This window comes from Quercus robur, chromosome 10 (assembly GCF_932294415.1).
Source record: "Quercus robur chromosome 10, dhQueRobu3.1, whole genome shotgun sequence".
Taxonomy (NCBI): Eukaryota; Viridiplantae; Streptophyta; class Magnoliopsida; order Fagales; family Fagaceae; genus Quercus; species Quercus robur.
Window position 1 is genome coordinate 24962226 of NC_065543.1, and position 8024 is coordinate 24970249.

The following is an 8024-nucleotide window of genomic DNA, read 5'->3' on the forward strand; positions in this document are numbered from 1 at the left end:
GATCTTATTCTTTGCTATCAGGGTGGAGATTTGAGATTGAGAGGTTATTCTGATGCTGACTGGGCCAGTGATAGAGATGAGCGTAAGTCCACTACAGGTTATGCATTTCTACTTAGTGGTGCAGCTATCTCTTGGTGTAGTAAGAAACAGTCTTGCATTGCTTTATCCACAATGGAGTCTGAGTATGTTGCTTGTTCAGCAGCAGCACAAGAAACTGTTTGGTTAAAGAGATTTTTCCAAAGTGACATCTCTTGCAGATGAAGCTGTAAAGATGTATTGTGATAATATGGCAGCCTTGGCTCTTGCTAAAGATCCTAAGTATCATAGCAAAAGCAAACACATACAGACTCGTTATAACTACATTCGTCTTGCTATTACACAAGGAGAGGTGATCCTTCAACATATCTCCACTAGCAGGATGGTGGTTGATCCACTTACTAAAGCCATTGCTAGAGATGTCTTTCAAGCTCATGTTAGGAGTTTGGGACTTTGTAGGATTTGATATGTTTTTGGATACCTTATGGACATTTATGTTTACTTATACTTTATGCAATAATGATGTTATTCATTTTGATTCATCTTGTGATGTGATTGATATTGCATACTGAGCACACATTATTTGAGAATATGTCACCAGGCTTAGATCGGTCTACTCACATAGACGATCACCCTAGCGCTTGAGTAGCGAGCAGGATGAGATATAGTGATCACTTTGTTTTTCTATAAATCAAGTAAGTGATCATCTTGACGCTTAGGGAGGCGTGCAAGATAATATAATGAATGTTGCCTTAGTTGGGCTAAGATAAGACTTATGGGAGTCGCACTTGAAGTGTATCCACAACTTCATGAAGCCTGAATAAAGCCAAATGTGAGATCTTGGACAGAAACTTGATGTGTAACTGTGCTAAGAAACTCAAGTTGGTTGCTTTTGTGGCAATTGGACTAAGATTTGTATGGTGTTTGAGTGTGACAGGCCCAGTTGAGTGGGAGCTCCACCATAGCATACAAATTATACTGTATGTGCTATAACTGACCAATTAAGGGAATGATTGGAAAGATCCCTACTCCGTCACTATGTGATCCCTAGTTGACCATTATGTAGTCCATTCAATGCCCTTTTTCGACCTATGAAGTGAATGTTTGATGTCGCTACTTTAGCATGTCATCTCAAGGCCGTGATATATACGGTCTTGTGGAGCATGTCTAGGAAAGCGGTCAAGTGTAAATGAATTGACATGAGTGTCTGGGGAAGATTATTTAGAACACACCATTTATTTTATGGCTCATAGCCCGAGCGATTATGAGGAATTTGTTTTTCAATATAATCATGAGCATATTATATGGTATTGGATCAAGTTTTGCTTTGAGTTTTGAACTCATAAGGGATTAAAGAAACTTTATAAGGTGTGATCAAATAATCTGGGGCATAGACGAGATACTATAAGTGATGTACTATGTTAGTTTAGATGGTGACTTAATATAGTACTCATACCCTACACCTTCTCGTCAGGTCACACACTCCTTTTTTCTATATAAAGAGAGGATTGGACAAGAGATTGAGAGGAGCCAATTTTGACTGTAGTACCCAGTGTGGACGAGTGGGAGATGTTAGAAATTGGGCTGGTTTTGATCCAACCCATAAACCATGGCCCATGGATCATCCACATGGATTATCTAATAAATAAGTTTAAATTTAAACTAACTGATATTGGTATGAGTTATCAATATCAGTAGTGGGGTAATTTAAACTTAATAGATATTGATATGGGTTATCAATATCAGTGGTGGAGTAATTTGAAACTTAAAAGATGAGATCTTTTAGGGATCACATATATCTGATAGTAAGTGAATCTCTACTAGTATTTAAATACTCCTACATCAGTTAGATAGAGGTTAGACACAGTAAGTGAACATACGTATAGTTTTGAGTGCTCTCTCAAATAAGCCATCTGTCTGGGACACCATCTATTGTTCCCTAGAATTTGAAGCGGGGAAATTCCGAGAGACACTAGTAGCCTCTCCTACAACTTGGAGGTGTTTCACAAAGGAGATCGTCAGGAGTTCGTAAAGCAAGCAAAGAACAAGATTTGGCAATTTGGTGATATGTTCCACCAAAGGTATGTGTCTACATGATCTCTAGTAAAGTATATATATATTCAACACCAACAAACCCAAAAAAAAAAAAAAAAAAAAACCATTAATAGAGCCATCAGAGCCAATCATAACGCCACGCCGATCTACCAAAACCCGCCACCAATGTGCCACAATCTCCACCACAAACCCACTCGATCTTCACCCACAAACAAAACAAATACCCACTTGATCCTCCACGCCGATCAATGACCATGCCATGCCAGACCACCACACCCACGGCCACCACAATCCACCACCAAAACTCAGCTCCAAACCCACGGCCAAAACCGATTAGTAAACCCATCACCACCCACAACCAAATCCGTGGAGCTCCGTTGGTGCTTACCCATAGGTTGATGATCATGGTGGTTGATGATCATGGTGGAACTTTGTTGATTGTAGAGAAGAGGGAGAAAGAGAGGAAAGTGAGTGAGAGACAAAGAGATGAGAGACGGTGTGATGAGAGAGAAAGAGGAATAAAATAGAATATAATGTTTTGATAAAGTGCTACAGTACCATCTTACCTTTTGGATGGTACTGTAACACTATGCCAAAAAATTTCGGATTTTTACACTTTCCCACTTCCAATTGCTGAGCACGTTTTGGGCTTGAATGCCAAATGTACCTTACATTTGACATTTCGCAGGCCCACTACGGATGCTCTAAGACTAATTCGTTAGGTAGACAGACCCAATCATTTCCCCTTTCTTTTCTTTTCATTTTTTTTTTTTTTTTGGGTCTCTTGTTTCTTATTTTAGTTTACATAAAATTAAGGGCACGTTTAGTAGACTGTAATAGACACTGTAATGTAATAGATATTCATATGGCATAACAATTTGGTTGTTTGGTTATGTTTTTATTACAATGAATAGTTATTCCATAGGAATAGTTATTCTTCAAAATAAGGAATAACTATTCTTTATCAAAAGTACTGAATATCTATTCCTTCACCTTATGTAATAAATTTTAAAAAAAAATTTCCTAAAAAGCCATTAGTTGCCACATCTTCAAAAGGAAAGAAAATAAATTTTCCTTATTGTTAATTATTAGCTCTATTTTGGACACCCTAAAATAAGTATATTTTAGGAAATTTGACTTTAAAATGATTTAATTACACCTTCTTTTTATACGCTACTAAATTGTGGATGCATATTTAGGATTCTATTCCTAAATGGTCACCAAACTAATGAATAGTAATACTTATTACATTCCAACTTAATGTATTCCTTGTAATACTTATTTCTATTCTCATGTAATAATCATTACATTATACCAAATATGCCCTAAGTTATACTTAGGAAAGAATAAGACCGTAAAAACTATGATAAGCCAAGAGCCTTATACCTCAATCAACACAATTTGGTGTTTTTAATAGATATGTCTAGAATTCAAACTCCAAATCCATTGATTATTAAATTATAAAAAATTAAATTAAATATAAAAAATCATAAGATACAATGACTTTCTTACAGTTTTCACAAATGAAATACCAAATATAGCTGAAGAGCATTCGCATCCCATCTTTAAAATTTGGTCATTTGTTTAACCCAACAAAAAAACAGAAGAAAAAAGATGATTAATGAGGGTTTTCATTATTTAAAAAAAAATGAAGAATGATATCTAGGAAATAGAAGTTTTATTTATTTATTTATCATTATTAGCTCTAATTTGGTTAAAAAATAATAATAATAAAACAAAAGGCCATTTAGTATTTAGACAGCCAAATGCGAATGATCTTTGTTTGTAATTCCTACGCTGTTGAGACTCCCTACCAGGTCTCAACAGCATAGGAATTACAAACATAATCTGCTAAGGCTAAAGTAGCCAAGTTACAACATTTGTCTACAACGAAAAATTCACAGTTTCTAAGATCAGCAATAGCCATCTTCACATCCTGAAATAAAATATTGCAAGCTTCACGTTGGACAGAATTCGAATTAAGAGCTGTAACTGCCACACTCATATGGTTCTCAGGCTACACATCCAAAAGTCCTTGTTGTTGGCAAAAGTGTAGAGCTTTTAAGAAGCCATCAAAGTGTTCTTGCAAGTTGCAACCAACTTGGGTCCTTGAAAACATCCACTCTTGCTACTACGAAGATTCCTTTGAAAATCTACTATGACAATACCAAATTACCAATGCCATTCCTCCATCTTTTTCACAGCAACATTTACCTTAAAAAATGGAAAGATAAAAGGGATTAGACATAGGTGATCATTTCCTTAACTACATTTCATTCATTTTCATTCATTTATGATTTTTTTTTTTCCATTTTTTCATTTTTTTTCCATCTCTTTATTTACTTAAATAAATTTCATTCATTTCCATTTATTTATGATCATTCTTTTCCATCTTTTCCATTACATTCTATTATTTTATAAAGAGTAATGCTAGAGATACAAATTTTTTTACAAACTGCTAACGTGATGAGTGGTTATTGGTAAATAAAAAAATAATGTTAATGGTGGGCCTAAATGAAAACCAATAAAAAGCTGGTCACATCAATAGTTTGTAAAAATGTTGTAAAATAATTTGTGACTGTAGCATTACTCTTTTATAAACTCTCAAATGAAGCCTTAGGAAAATCCTTAGTTAATTAGTTAATGGAGGGATTAGACATAGGTGACCAATCACACCTTAGAAAATAGAAAGATAAAAATGAACTCACTAACCTCACACATATGTACCCAAGTGTCCACTAATCACACACATTCACAACATGTTTCTCCAAGAAACCCCCAAAGCTAAAATTTAGTGTTGATTGGAGGGGTTGACCATTGAAATTTGGTGTTTGACACTTATGATTTTTTTTTCACATAAGTTTTGAGGCCTCACAATATATTTTACTCAATGTTGAGGCTCATTTTTGGCAAGTCCAATAAGAGGAAAGGCCCAGCAACATGAGCAAACCAAAGTTAGCAAGCAAGAAAAAGTCATTAAGCCCAAGTGGCAGGAATGAATGGCTCATGAGCTCATAAAGTGGATCCTAAAGAAGCAAACGGGCCTGAATGGGCCTGGAAAGAGAGAGGAAGCAAACCCATGGGCAGTATGTAGAAAAGCGAGAATGGGCCACAACAGGCCCAAAGTAATGCAAGCAAAGAAAGTAAAGGGCTAATGGAAGACCCATTAGTCCCAAGGATGAAGTATAAAGTAATTGGGCTAGGGAAGCCCAAGAGAGTTAGTAAAGGCCCATAGGAAAGCAGGATTGGAAAAAGGCCGAGGAAGCCCAAGGAAAGCAAATGGGCCAAGGATGCCCAAGAGGGAAATGGGACACAGAAGCCCGCGAACAATGTAAGAAAAGGCCCAGTGAACACACTGAGTCACTAGGAGGGAAATAAATAGCAGGCATAAAGAGGCCCAGCAGGATTGAGTCAGACAACATTACAGTAGGAATAGCAGAGTGGTACAGTAGAAAAATGCTAACAAGGTCACGGAGTGAACACATAATAGGCTGGGGGAAGGAAGGCCCAATCCCTAAAAGAAGCAAGTCATAAAGAATGGTAGATCGGAAAACAACCCACGCCATAAGAAGCCAAAAGTGCACGGCAGAACATACAGAACAATCTCCAGAACACGGCAAATGCATGAGCGGCAGGTGAAGAAGGTGAAGCACACGCGAGACCCAGGCACCACCAGCATATACCCAGCCAATATAGGAAGTGGTGGGTCATGGGTCAAAGGGCATGGTCTAGCAGTGGGGAGAGGGAAAAAAACCTATTTTGGGGTTCTTGTTCAAGCTCTTTTGGGGGAAATGTCCTGCTGGGATGACATGCCACCTAAAAGAAGTAAGGATGAGTTGGAACCACCAGGTGCATGCCATGAGGGATAGAGAGAGAGAGAGAGAGCACACACACTGTAACGGGTAGAAAAGCCACAGCAAGCAAACAAACAAAATAGCCTTCTTTGTCTGGCAGAGGGGAGCGGCACAACCAGCACAGGTAAGTGGTGGTGGCTGAACCACTGACGACCAGTAAGTGGTCGGCAAGGACACCCACACCAGACAAAGGCAGTTAAGGGCTAAAACAGTAAATACCAGTCATGGCAGGCTCTATAAAGGACCCCTTACTATGCACTGAAAAAGGGATTGAGAAAAATCACAGTAATAGGAATTTCTAGAAAAAAACATAACCCAAAAGTAAGCATTGAGAAGGAAAGGAAGTAAACTCGGGCCAAGGTGAGTTTCAGTTGGACCGGTCCCAACTCCCTTATCTAGAAAACTCGGGCCTGGTGCAATAGGAAGTAGCCCAACATTACAAACAAGGCCCACCACCTTACAATCAGCAATATTCTAATCTATATTTCTTAATTGAGGTTAAATCTATAATCTATTTGAATTTTAGTTGACCTCGTATTTTTTACCATAGAAGCTTTTGAAACCTCACATTTTTACTCATCAATATTCTAATATATATATATATATATATATAATAAACTTTTAATTCAATTATGTATTTAAAACCTCTATTAGAATATTTCCACATCATATTTTATTTAAATAATACAATAGATAGTTTTATATACAAACACAATCAAAATAAATACTTATTAATAATTACCATGATTATATATTTTATAGTTCCATATAAAAACAAAATTACAAGGAATACTTATTAATAACTACCAAATTATCTAATTTCATATTTAAGATTTCATATATAAACACAATCATAATAAATTTCAATAAATAACTATCATAATGATCAAATTTCATATTTATATAATAAAAAAATAGAAAGAAAATAAATATTTTCAAATAAAATCATATTTTTTTTATTAAACTTTCTTGTGCATTGCACAAGTTGCCGACTATTTATAATAAAGAAATGTTATATTCACAACATTTTCACAACAGATTCTAGGTGGCAAGTTATCACTGGCAATTACTAACAGGCAAAAAATTAATTTCAATGATAGGTTCAAATAAAACCAGTAATAACTTGTCGCTAAAGATTTATTGTGAAAATATTATGAAAATGTTGTAGACATAACAGTTATCTTTATAATAATAGATATAAAGCCGAAGATATTTGACTTTTGGTGGACCTCATGATATTTTGTCCCGTAAACTTTTAAGGCCTCACATTTTAGACATTAATATTCTAATATTTATTTTTAAATTAAGTTCAAATTCTTTCATATATTTGAATGCTCAATTGGAATCTTTCCACATTCTTCTCAAAAAAAGAATCTTTCCACATTATATTATTTAAATAATAGAATAGATAGTGCTATATACAAAACACATACAAAATAAATACTTATTACTAATTACCATAATTATATATTTAATACTTCCATATAAAAACAAAATTACAATGAATATCTATTAATAACTACCATAATTATCTTCCTATAAAAAAACTACCATAATTATCTAATTTCATATTTAAGATTTCATATATAAACACAATCTTAATAAATTTCAATAAATAACTGTGGGGCTAGTGAATTCGCGGCCCAGGCCCATTCTACATGAGGGCCCAAGGCCTAGGGCCCAAGCCGAGGAGAGCCATTACCGAGGATGACCTCCTGCTCGGCACCTCACGAAATGCCTGAAGAAAGGGGAAAACTGAGTTCAGGGGCAGGATAAGGGAAAAAACTACCAACATCATAATACCAAGCCCTATATCTGACAAGTCCATACTCTAAACCATACCTTTTAACTTTCCCAGCGACTCCAAACCATACTATGTATGGCTTGACAGGACGGTCTGCACCCCGAAAAAAGGGTGAGACTTACACGTGAACTTGAAGGAAGAAAAGAAACACTGATATAAAAGGAAGAACCCCCCAGAAGGAAAAGGGGGGTCTCTCCCCCGGTAAAATGGAGAAAGGAAAGGATATAAGGGTCCTAGGACAGCGTCCGAGGACTGGAGTCCCACAATCCGTTCCA